A 13,113-nucleotide genomic window follows, 5' to 3' on the forward strand; every position below is an offset into this window, starting at 1 on the left:
CTGTACTGCTTGCCTACCTTCTTCCTTCACTGATACCCACAAATCGTTAACGCTATTGAGGTAATGTGTGGCCCTAACCTATAATCTGTACAATTGCATGACTGAAGGTGTCTGACCAGCCGCTGCTACTCGGGGGTACGTTGCTATCTGCTTACCATTGTATGTATTGTATGTTAACCAGGGAACTATAAACGACGGAGAGACTTCGTCCCCGCCTCAGCCGCAGTGGTCCACAACCCCACGACGACTACCGCAGTCCACTTCACCCCTCCGCCACCTCACACCGATCCCAGGGTTATTGTGTGGTTCGGCCCCCGGTGCCCCCCCCCCCCCCCCCCCCCGGTGCTCCAGGGAACGTCTAACACCAGACGACTGTAACCCCTATGTTTGCGTGGTGTACGCGTACGTGAATCCGCCGGGCGGATTCGTGCCGGGGAGCAGGCGCTCCTTCCCGCCTGGAAAACCGTACGTTAGACCGCTCGGCCAGTCGGGCGGGATCTGCTTACCATACTCGCTAAACATTGTCAGTTCCTTGAAAGAAAGTCATTTTTATATGATGAGTATAAATACTATGGCCACCTCGTTAAATCCAATTAGTCTACCTTTAGAATGCTGTACAGCAGAGATACTGTATGGCATGGACGCGACAAGTCCTTGGCAGGTTTCTGGAAGTGAAAGATGCTAGATGTCTTCCCACAAGTGACTTTATCCCAGTAAATTAGGGTCCGGTAGTTTGTGGCGTGGAGCTGGCATCCAATAGCGTACTAATTGTGACATCGGACTCCGATGAGGCGAATTTGGTGGCGAAAACTACAACATTAGTTCACTAACGTGCTCCACGAACTCCTGTAGCACGAATCTGACTATTTGACATGGGTTATAATGCATCTGGAAGTAGCCATCGGCATCGGGTAAAACTAGAAAAGGAAAGAATGATGCTGGTCCGCTAAGATGTTTCCGTAGTCCTCAGCTCTACGTTCATTATTAGCACAGACCCCACGCAAAATCAGGTGACTGGCCCCGTAACAAAATACTTCCTGTATCCTTGATGCAGTGAATATTTCGAGAAGCCGTTCAGCTGGATGATGGCATATCCGGACACAAAATAAAATGGCTCTGAGCACTTTGGGACTCTACTTCTGAGGTCATCAGCCCCCTAGAACTTAGAACTACTTAAATCTAACTAAGCTAAGGGCATCACACACATCCATGTCTGAGGCAGGATTCGAACCTGCGGCCGTAGCAGCAGCGCGATTCCAGACTGTAGCGCCTAGAACCGCTCGGCCACCCTGGCCGTCTATACGGACACAGTAGTCTCCCTGGTGCAACAAGGAACACCTTTCATACGACCAGGCGGCGCGTTTCCATTGATCCACACTCCTACTCGATTGTTTGTGCCCACTGCAATCGTGACCCGATAGAAATGTTGGCTGGCCAACTCACTCCTAATTCTACTTGACAATTTATCTTAGTAGGATTCTACAGAAACTGACCATCGAATCGTCCTTATCAATGGCATCAGCTACAATCCTGCTCAGTTCATCACAGGTTAAGAGGTAAGTAATTTGAAATTTGACTGAAAAGGTAATTTGCAGAATTTCAGCCTGATTTTGAAACACAGCAAACAACAAAAACCCTGTAATTTCTCTTCTCAATTCTATTGATAACTTAACCATGCTCCGTATTATTGGTCAAAAGGTAGGTACTGTATTAAACAGTTTCCACATCCTCTCACAATTAATACCTTCATCTTGAGTACTGAAACAAATTAGGATCAGGACCATTCTGTCTATGTGGGTTGAATACATTCAGCGCAAGCATACATAAAGAGGGAATTTATCCCGCTCCCCTAAACCTATTGTTCTGTTAATTGATTTATGACCACTACGATTGGTTTATGACCCCTAGGAATAATTTATCCTTCTGAGAAATCCTGACCCCTTCACCCTCCCTCTCTCCTGTGACAAATACCCAACCTTTCCCCTCCCTCACTCCTCCCACCAAAGTGAGCCCATGTCTGATATCAAAATAATTAACAATTAATTGGTTTGATCGACTAATTGCCCCCTCCTGAGAAATACCTCATTTCCTTTTTCCCTCCCTTACTTCCCCTCCCCTCACCTATTTGGAAACTGGTGTGAAAGCGAATCAATCTGTGCTGAGCTGCTGAAGAGGGAGACTGTAAGGTAGTGTATTTATTTCTGAGGGTGTTGCAATGTCCTCCACACTCTGCAGCCCCTCTGCCTTTACTTTCCTCCTCCACTTTCCCTCAACCACTACCCCCCCCCCCCCCCCCAATGCTTTTTGAATCTCAAATGTTTGTGTTCACCTCAAAATTTGAAGACCAACTGCTCTAGTCCACAACACTGCCACCAGAGAATGCTCGAAACTGCCCTACAAAGAAAAAAAAATCACTATTCGTAAACAACAGGCCATAATCACAATCACACGCACACAAACACACACACACACACACACACACACACACACACACACTAGGAATTGAATAAAATCATAGTAATAATGTAACAAAAAAATAATAACACACAACAAACGCCGACCACAGAAGATCTCACCAGAAGACAGTAGTAGCAGCTGCACGTGTGTTCACCTCATTCTGCTGATACTGACAGGACAGCTTAGAATCAGTCTTGCATCTCACATTACCGTCTCTCCTCTATTCCCCCTTTTCCTACCGTAGGTAAGGACACTGGTTTTTCAGGTCTCTTCTAGTCTGTCGATGACAGTACAGAAAGAGGTCAAAGAGAAGCTCTTTATAACACACACACACACACACACACACACACACACACACACACACACACACACAGAGAGAGAGAGAGAGAGAGAGAGAGAGAGAGAGAGAGAGAGAGAGAGAAATGGCGCAGTTTCGCTAGGTGCTGACTGTAGTACATTCACAAGGAAATTTAGAATATGTGGCCAGAAGTGACGTCGTGATCACATGAACGGAAGTGACACAACAGCGGTAAAAATATGATAAATGACAGAAAATACATATAAAATGCGAGAAAATACGACAAAATGCGAGAAAATTGCAGGAGAATGAGGGAGTACTTACATGTCTGCTTGGAGCAGAAAAATTCTTGCGCACGGGAACTAGTGTGTGACAGCAAGTGGAGTTCGACAAATGTCGAAATGGAAGCAGTGGGAACCAGATGAACAATAATTTTTCAAGGACGGCGGTAAGTTGGCTAGAATAGATAGTTCAAATTGGATGACCAGCAAGTGCGGACTAGGTCAGATCACAAGCCCAGGTGTGGCCTTAGAGTAACTGGCAACCACCTTACAGATATCTGTAAAGTGTCTGGACATGTAACTACGACAAACATTACTTCCTCCTTAGCTAAAGAACATTGCATTTCCATCTTCTGGACTGAAATACACAGTTATCGAATGGCTCGCGTGTTTGACCCTGTGGACGACTGTTTAAGTATTTCAAACTCTGACATACAATATTTAGAAACTGCTTCTCTGTACTTCATGTCAATCACAACCATGTGGTGTCTGCTGACAAATTCCTTACAGAACAATTGCTGCATTGTTTTTAAAAACATTCTGCAGCGTGTCTACTGAGGTAATAGCAATACATGAGTGACTTGCTATGTTGGCTGCTTTTCTTGAAAAAGGAACGATCTCCATCTGAACAGATGTAGATCTGCGTTAGAGGATGACAGAAAGTAGATGCAGTAATCGGTTGAGAGGGATTGTAACGATGTAGGTAGATGTAAGGAAATGTTGTGTTACCTCATTTACCGCACGTTTAACCATCTCCGCTGTTCTCTTGGGCTTTATAAGTTGTGTGGTCCAACCTGTATTTGACTCGTATACAATTGTGTATGCTGTTGTGATTTAGACCTCTATCAGCAATCGTCAACAGTGAACCTCCGTCCCACGGTCAACAGAGGACTTCCAATGCATGTGTGATGAATCGTGTTCATCAAACCAATACAAAACCTATGACGACACCCTTCTCTAGATGAACGAAGATGTGTGAGAAATACTTCATTTCCTAGCACATCCTGGACATAAATCAAGTGTTCCGTTTCATAATTGCAGTGTTTCTAAATCAGTGACAGGGGTACGTGAGATAGTAGGATACCTATGTATACATTTGCTTGACATGCATTGCTCGTGGGAGAGAATGTGCTCTGCTCATGGAGTTAGCGCAGCAGGGCGTGCAATTTCACATGTCGAACACCACTGCTACGCCTTTGTCTATTTCCTCATAAGATGACGTTGCTTCACGCAATTTTCGTTGCTGACGATCGTTCTATAGGACTGATGGGGCATAGCATAATTTACCAACCGTAATCGAACATGAACAGTGGGTGCTATACACCTCCGAATAGTCATTTAGTGGAAGTGTCACAAAGAATCCAAGTTTTTGTTTCGTGGTGTAGAAGGTAGTAGTTTTATTATCTTAACGTTTCTCACCATTGTGAGTGAGATAGAAAACGCACGGTGAATGTATGTCAGGTGTTGGAAATACATTTCCTGCATTGGAGTGTTGACAGCGTTGGAATACACAGGACTAGTACATTGAAGAGTCAAAGAGACTGTTACACCTGCCTAGCTTCGTGTAGAACCACCGTTAGCAAGCACGAGGTGACATGGACTCGACTAATGTCTGAACTAGTGCTGGAAGGGATCGACACCACGAATACACCAGGGCTGTCCATAAATCCGTAAGAGTACTAAGGGGTGGAGATTTCTTCTGAATAGCAAGCTGCGAGGTATTCTAGGTACGCTCAATAACGTTCATGACTGGAGAGTTTGGTGGCCAGTGAAAGAGTTTAAACTCAGAAGAGTGTTCATGGAGCCACTACAGCAATTCTCGAAGTGTGGTGCGTCGCATTGTCCTGTTGGAATTGTCCAAGTCCGTCGGAATGCACAATGGACATGAATGGATGATCAGGTGATCAGACAGGGTGCTTACGTACGTGTCACCTATCAGAGTCGTATCTAGACGTGTCAGGGGTCCCATATCACTCCAACTGCACACGCCCCTCGCCATTACAGAGCCACCACCAGCATGAATAGTCCACTGCTGACCTGCACGGTCCATAGATTCATTAGGTTGTCTCCATACCTGTCCACGTCCAACAGTTCGATGCAATTTGAAATGCGACTCGTCCGATCAGACGACTTATTTCCAGTCATCAACAGTCCAATATTGGTGTCGACGGGTCCCGGCGAGGTGTTAAGCTTTGTGTAATGCAGTCGTCAAGGGTACACGAGTGGAATTTCGGCTCCGAAAGCCCATATCGAAGATTTTCGTTGAATGGTTCTCACACTGACCCTTGTTGATGGCCCAGCTTTGAAATCTGCAGCAATTTGAGGAAAGGTTGCACTTCGGTCGCATTGAACAATTCTTTTCAGTCGTCGTTGATCCTGATATTCGCAGTACACTCGTGAAATGGTCGTACGGGAAAATCCCCACTTCATCGCTACCTCGGAGATGCTGTGTCCCATCGTTCGTACGCCGACTGTAACAGCATGTTCAAACTCACTTAAATCTTCATAACCAGCTATTGCAGCAGCGGTAACCGATCTAACAAATGCGGCAGACATTTGTTGTCTTACATAGGCGTTGCCGACAGCGTCGCCGTATTCCCTCTGTTTACGTATCTCTGTATTTGAATCGCATGGCTATACCAGTTTCTTTGGCGCTTCAGTATATAGCGGAAACCACTCTACTTTATCATTACAGCATGTTCAAGTGCATAGCCGTGCAACCTGAGAAGTGCGTATTTATGTTCTACAATCATTGCTCTCTTTCCAATACCTTCTTGGTATGAACAAAGCGTCAGAATTCATAGCACAAGTGATTCACATAAAATATATCCAACTAGTTCCGTCGGGACCTCCATCATACATAAACCAAACGTTATGAACTTTAGAAAAGAAAAATATCGAAGCGTACTGATTACGTGGAACTCAGCTCGCTCGTAGCGCTCCCTGTTCCTGGTCACTTCGAAATTAAAGTGGAGACAAAGACAGAGGAAGAGATGCGAGATGCATAGAGAGAGACTATCTGGAGTTTCAATCATGATCCTTTAGCCGATACGTTCAAGGAAGTGGCAGTTCGTTTCAAAATAGAGGAGAGAGTGCCGCTATGGGTATGAGTCATTTGTTGTGGTAATAATCTTAAAAGGTGTTAGTGAGGTCTTTCAGTCTTCGACTTTAAGCTAAGAATGCTAGAATACTTTGTGGCTCCTATCCACATAGAGAGGGACAGCTAATCGTAATAAAATCTTAACGAATTCGTTAAGTGTTTCAGCTAAGGAATGCAGCTTTTGCACCTCCTCTCTGGTGCTCCCACACTACAAAACAGTATTTCTGTCATGTGATGTGGGCAGTGTAAGGGTGATCACGATATGTCCACATGTATAAGGCACCCGCAAAGTAATTGAGTGGGTGGTTTAGTACTGATACAGAAACTGAGAACCATGCTGCAATGTCACTCACTGATAACATCGTGAGATCGACACTATCGGGCGTTTTACTTACATGAGAAGTCTTTGAGAGCAGTATTTTTGAACTCGAGTAATTAGTTAAAATGCGTTCAAATTGCGGAAAAACGTGGTAAAATTGTAAAATTCATAGAAAATGTAAAATTGTGGAAAAATTGGACAATAATGATTGTTACAGAGCTCCAAATTCTACAACAGTATCGCAGACTGCGTTACTAGTTTTACTCATTTAGATGTTAGGAAATAAGGAGGAGGGAGGTATGTAAATTGTAGCTTGGTGTCGGGCGTAAAAATGCTATTATTTTTTCCGACATGTATGTTCATTATTGATATTTATGGTTATGAAATTTATGTAACGCCAACATTTTCGTGACTTCCTCAGACACTCATTTTGAGTGCTCAGACTATGAAGCTGACAGGTGGCAGCGGGGTGTGGTCGCCACTAGCGCATTGAATAGCGACTGCCTGCAGCGGCCTCAGTGGCTGTCGGTCGGTGCACAGCCCGTCACACTATCCACCCGTCTGGCCAGTGCTGCCTCCTCTCACCGAAAGATATATCCGTGCGTCGTAGCTTGCTGTTGGCCATTCTATGATGAACAGTCAAGTATTTCGATGTTGTTCCAGGGATCGGCATTTTTTAGGAATACGTACGATTTCTGCAGACCTGAAACAGTATACTATTGTCAGCCTGACGTCGCTGACGCTGGCGCTGCACAGGCGAGGGTGGGCCGTCGATGTGATTAGGAAGTTCTAGCGGTGGTGTGCTTCGCCTTCCTCGTGGCGGTGCGGCGAGTTGTGAAATGGAGACATGGAACTGCATGACGGTGTGCATATGCGTTTGTGTGTGTGTGTGTTTTTGTTTTTGAGGAAAGATGAAAGGATAGTTAGAGGACACAGTAAGAGAAGAGGAAATCGAACGACCTAAGTTGGCGGCCGATGGGTGTCGGCAATGAGTCTCGCCCCGTCTCGTGAAGACCTCTCGTGGTTGCGCTACTGGAGTTGGGAACGTTGGCGTTTTTGGCGTGCGATGTCTTCCTGGGCTGCCCTGGCCTCGGCGTCTTCCTGCTTCCTTCCAGAACGGCACTCTTCCTTCAGCCATGCTTCCGCGACGGCGGACAGTGTGTCCCAGTCTCGGGGCGTGTACACCGGGCGGGAGTTGATGATGGCTAGCTCCTTCGGGGTGACCACCTCCTCCCAGATGGAACGCCAGTGGCCGAAGCGGTACCGGCGGTGGGGGAGTGGAGACTTAGGCTGGTCTGGTGGGGTGGAGGGGTACAGGTTGTCCGTGATGGCCCAGGACCCATCCTGCAGTGCCGTCGCAATCGCCTCGAGGGCGGGCTGCAGGTCACGCACTCCTGGCAATGGTAGGCACCGTCTCACCTTCCTTGGTGGCTTCTTAGCGTGAGAGGAGCCGGACGGTGCCGTAGCGCCTGTGCTTGCGGCTGTCACAGCAGTGGGCGCGGCCCAGGCGTCACGGCTTCGGTCTCCATGGGCGCCACCTCCTGCATCGCTGCAGGCGGCGAGGTGGCGGCGTCGACCCCTACCGGCCGACTCACAGGAGGGGCGGTGGCAGGAACCGGCGGCGTCTTCTTGAGAGCTCGCAGCTCGTCACGCAGCTGCTGGAGCTGGCGATGAACAGCTACGAGCTCCTCCTTTAGTGCGGCCCTTTCTGCCGCAAAGGTGGCTGGGAAGCTGGCCACAGCTTGATCAGTGGCGGCTTCGAGGCGGCGCGGCTCGCACTCCTCACCAGGACGGTGGGGAGGGGGGGGGGGGGGCGACTTGGCTGCAGACACCGCTGGGCGTGGAGCGGAGGTCTCACGGCGAGCTGCCATTCGGTAGCTGCAACTGCGTGAGTTTGCAGCGTGTGAACCGCCGCAGTTCACGCACTGGCTGGCGGCACCACCGCCAGCAGGTTGATCTCTTAGTGTACCATCAGCGAGAGGATAGAAGAAGCCTCAGAAAGTAGAATCACTAATTACTGGCGGGTTCAGCAGCAGACCAGAAAAAATATATAACACCCAACGCCGACCAAAGCAGAGCATCCGCAGTGGATGTGGATGGAGGTCTTTTTGTACCATCAGCGACGGGATAGAACACAAGGGGGGCGGGGAGTGATGGAGGAGATGAGGTAGGAGGGGACGTAAGACTGTCTCTAAGTTGCTTAGTATCTATCCACACATCGCGGTGAAGACACATGGAGCAGCTGCCACTCTCACCTGGTGAGATCTTTTCTACATCTACATGACATCTACATGACTACTCTGCAATTCACATTTAAGTGCTTGGCAGAGGGTTCATCGAACCACAATCATACTATCTCTCTACTATTCCACTCCCGAACAGCGAGCGGGAAAAACGAACACCTAAACCTTTCTGTTCGAGCTCTGATTTCTCTTATTTTATTTTGATGATCATTCCTACCTATGTAGGTTGGGCTCAACAAAATATTTTCGCATTCGGAAGAGAAAGTTGGTGACTGAAATTCCGTAAAAAGCTCTCGCCGCGACGAAAAACGTCTATGCTGTAATGACTTCCATCCCAACTCGTGTATCATATCTGCCACACTCTCTCCTCTATAACGCGATAATACAAAACGAGCTGCCCTTCTTTGCACCCTCTCGATGTCCTCCGTCAATCCCACCTGGTAAGGATCCCACACCGCGCAGCAATATTCTAACAGAGGACGAACGAGTGTAGTGTAAGCTCTCTCTTTAGTGGACTTGTTGCATCTTCTAAGTGTCCTGCCAATGAAACGCAACCTTTGGCTCGCCTTCCCGACAATATTATCTATGTGGTCCTTCCAACTGAAGTTGTTCGTAATTTTAACACCCAGGTACTTAGTTGAATTGACAGCCTTGAGAATTGTACTATTTATCGAGTAATCGAATTCCAACGGAGTTCTTTTGGAACTCATGTGGATCATCTCACACTTTTCGTTATTTAGCGTCAACTGCCACCTGACACACCATACAGCAATCTTTTCTAAATCGCTTTGCAGCTGATACTGGTCTTCGGATGACCTTACTAGACGGTAAATTACAGCATCATCTGCGAACAGTCTAAGAGAACTGCTCAGATTGTCACCCAGGTCATTTATATAGATCAGGAACAGTAGAGGTCCCAGGACGCTTCCCTGGGGAACACCTGATATCACTTCAGTTTTACTCGATGATTTGCCGTCTATTACTACGAACTGCGACCTTCCTGACAGGAAATCACGAATCCAGTCGCACAACTGAGACGATACCCCATAGCTCCGCAGCTTGATTAGAAGTCGCTTGTGAGGAACGGTGTCAAAAGCTTTCCGGAAATCTAGAAATACGGAATCAACTTGAGATCCCCTGTCGATAGCGGCCATTACTTCGTGCGAATAAAGAGCTAGCTGCGTTGCACAAGAGCGATGTTTTCTGAAGCCATGCTGATTACGTGTCAATAGATCGTTCTCTTCGAGGTGATTCATAATGTTTGAATACAGTATATGCTCCAAAACCCTACTGCAAACCGACGTCAATGATATAGGTCTGTAGTTAAATGGATTACTCCTACTACCCTTCTTGAACACTGGTGCGACCTGCGCAATTTTCCAATCTGTAGGTACAGATCTATCGGTGAGCGAGCGGTTGTATATGAGTGCTAAGTAGGGAGCTATAGTATCAGCGTAATCTGAAAGGAACCTAATCGGTATACAATCTGGACCTGAAGACTTGCCCGTATCAAGCGATTTGAGTTGCTTCGCAACCCCTAAGGTATCTACTTCTAAGAAACTCATGCTAGCAGATGTTCGTGTTTCAAATTCTGGAATATTCCATTCGTCTTCCCTGGTGAAGGAATTTCGGAAAACTGCGTTCAATAACTCCGCTTTAGCGGCACAGTCGTCGATAACAGTACCATCGGCACTGCGCAGCGAAGGTATTTGGGGTCAGTTTTTGTGGTAGTTATTACAGCGATTTTTCTCAACTCCATGAGCATGTGTTGCATTGTGTCCTGTTTACGAGTGATGGTTTGGTGGGTGTAATTCAGACTTGAGTCGTCTTTCTTCAGAGTTCGATGCGAAAATATAAGCATGCGATCGGAAATAGTGGGGGCGGGGGATTCGGTGGAAGGTGGGTGTGAGGGACAGTGGAAAGTGGAGACGGATGGGGGCGGCTGTAGAATAATTTTGAGCACCCTCTGGTGGCGTTATTGTGAACTAGATCAGTTGGTCCTCAGACTTCAAGGCGAACATATTCGCATGCGATCAGGAAAAAATGGGCATGGAAAGTGGAGGCAGGGCGTAGGGAATTGTGGAGGACAGTACAACACCCTCAGAAATAAATACAGTAAATAAATGAACACAGTGTCTTACATCCTTCCCCTCCAGCAGTGCAGTACACACTGCTTCTCCCACAAATTTTCTGATGGGAGAGGGGAGGAGAGAATTGGGAGAAGGGAGTTGATGGCTGGAGGATATTCGAGAAGGAGGAGGGTAATTATTTGATCAGTTTAATTAATAAGTCAATTAATTTGATATTAAGTGTCCCGTATTAGCAAGTCAGAAGTTGGGGAAGCTTAGGGAAGATTGGGGATTTCCCAGAGGGATGGAGGAGGAGGATTTCTCACGAGGACAGATTATCCCCAGGGACTCATTGATCAATCCCAGTGGTCATAAATCAATTATGAGAGCAATAGGTTAAGGGGTAGTGATAATTTTCTCCTGAATGTAGGCAACCAGCACAAAAAGTGGCCCACAGCCATCTTCGTCTCGACACTACTGTGAGCAGTTGATTCAAGAACACAACCCCTCTTGTTTTATCCCACCGATAGGTTTTCCGTCATTTTCGCAAACTCGCATCCATCTCTAACTGTGTGACTTTACAGCTAAACTTTTCAGTTAAGAGGGGCTTGTTTTGAATCGGTTGTTACAGAACTGGTGTGGGAACTCTAAACGCAGTCACTCTCATGGTTCAATTGTGCCTGAATCCGAAAGACCTGTGACTGCTAGGGCACACTGCAGTGCAGAAGTTCTGTGCAATGCAGAAGTTCTGTGTTCGCCTGCACACTGGACAGCAAACTACCGCATATAGCACAGGGGTCACCTACATCGCCAAAGGTTTCAACAGTGATATTGAGCTACGACGCTTTCTATGGATAAACCACATATCCCAAACTCGTACTGCAGCTGGTCCTTCATTAGGTATGATAGCCGAGAACGGCTCTTCAGCCCATGGACGACTCCACTCTCAGAATCACCTAAAACTAATAAAATAAGAAGTACACCTTCCCAAAAACTTATTTCCCCTCCAATACACGTAATCAGAACCAAGCCACCATCAGGACCATGCTCTGTTGCGAATGAAATGGTAGGGAGTTGGATCTGGATGTGTTAAGGTGCTGAACATACAGAAAATAATCTTTAAAAATATCTATTTATTTATACACCACGGACACTAAAATTTAAATTACTAAGACTATAAATGTTTGACAGAGGGGCCAAGCTAAAAATGTAGTACGAATAATAAAGTCCATGGGAATGGCCCAAATAAGTTAACAAAGTCTTTAAAAATTCAGTTTCTATAATAGCACTGCATTTTTTTTCTTAAATCACATCGAAACAAATTCTTTAAACTTTGAAAATATTAGAAAATCACCCCAGAGGCACTTACTGAATTAAACAACTGTTTTACAATAAGAAAAAAACATCACATGGTGCAAGATAGCAGAACATGTGACTTCCAAAATTACTAGAAGGAACACAGATAAATCATCAGGGGTTACCAATTATTTTTAGGAGCAACAAAATTCAGTGTAAGGAAAGGGGCCGAACCATATGAACAAGGAGAAAAACAGTAATTGGCTTGATTTCAACCAGCACCCCCAGACAGTTGCTCTATTCAGTGCAGACTCTACAACATACACGCCCAAATACGAGCCGTTTACATGCTTTCCAGAAAACATTCAACAGCAGAAATGATTGCCATAGACACACCTCTCCCCAATGCGCCGTGGAAAGCGAAATGTGTCTTCTAATACAGTAGAGGCATGATTGGAAATGATCGCTAAGATCAGGTGTTCGCAATGCTTCCCTGTGATGAGAAAGTGTATGAAAGGATACCGCAAGATATTCTTTCACCTATTTGATGTTGCTTCATTTAACACCTACATTTTGTATTACAAAATACACTACCGTCCATTAAAATTGCTACACCAAGAAGAAATGCAGATGATAAACGTGTATTCATTGGACAAATATATTATACTGGAACTAACCTGTGATTACGTTTTCACGCAATTTTAATGCATAGATCCTGAGAAATCAGTACCCAGAACAACTATCTCTGGCCGTAATAACGGCCTTGATACGGCTGGGCATTGAGTCAAACAGAGCTTGGATGGCGTGTACAGGTACAACTGCCCATGCAGCTTCAACACGATACCACAGTTCATCAAGAGAAGTGACTGGCGTATTGTGACGAGCCAGTTGCTAGGTCACCGTTGACCAGATGTTTTCAATTGGTGAGAGATCTGGAGAATTGACCAGGGCAGCAGTCGAACATTTTCTGTATCCAGAAAGGCCCTGCAACATGCGGTCGTGCATTATCCTGCTGAAATGTAGGGTTCCGCAGGGATCGAATAAAGAGCA

The sequence above is a fragment of the Schistocerca gregaria genome, chromosome 3, assembly GCF_023897955.1.
Source record: "Schistocerca gregaria isolate iqSchGreg1 chromosome 3, iqSchGreg1.2, whole genome shotgun sequence".
In the NCBI taxonomy this organism is placed as follows: Eukaryota; Metazoa; Arthropoda; class Insecta; order Orthoptera; family Acrididae; genus Schistocerca; species Schistocerca gregaria.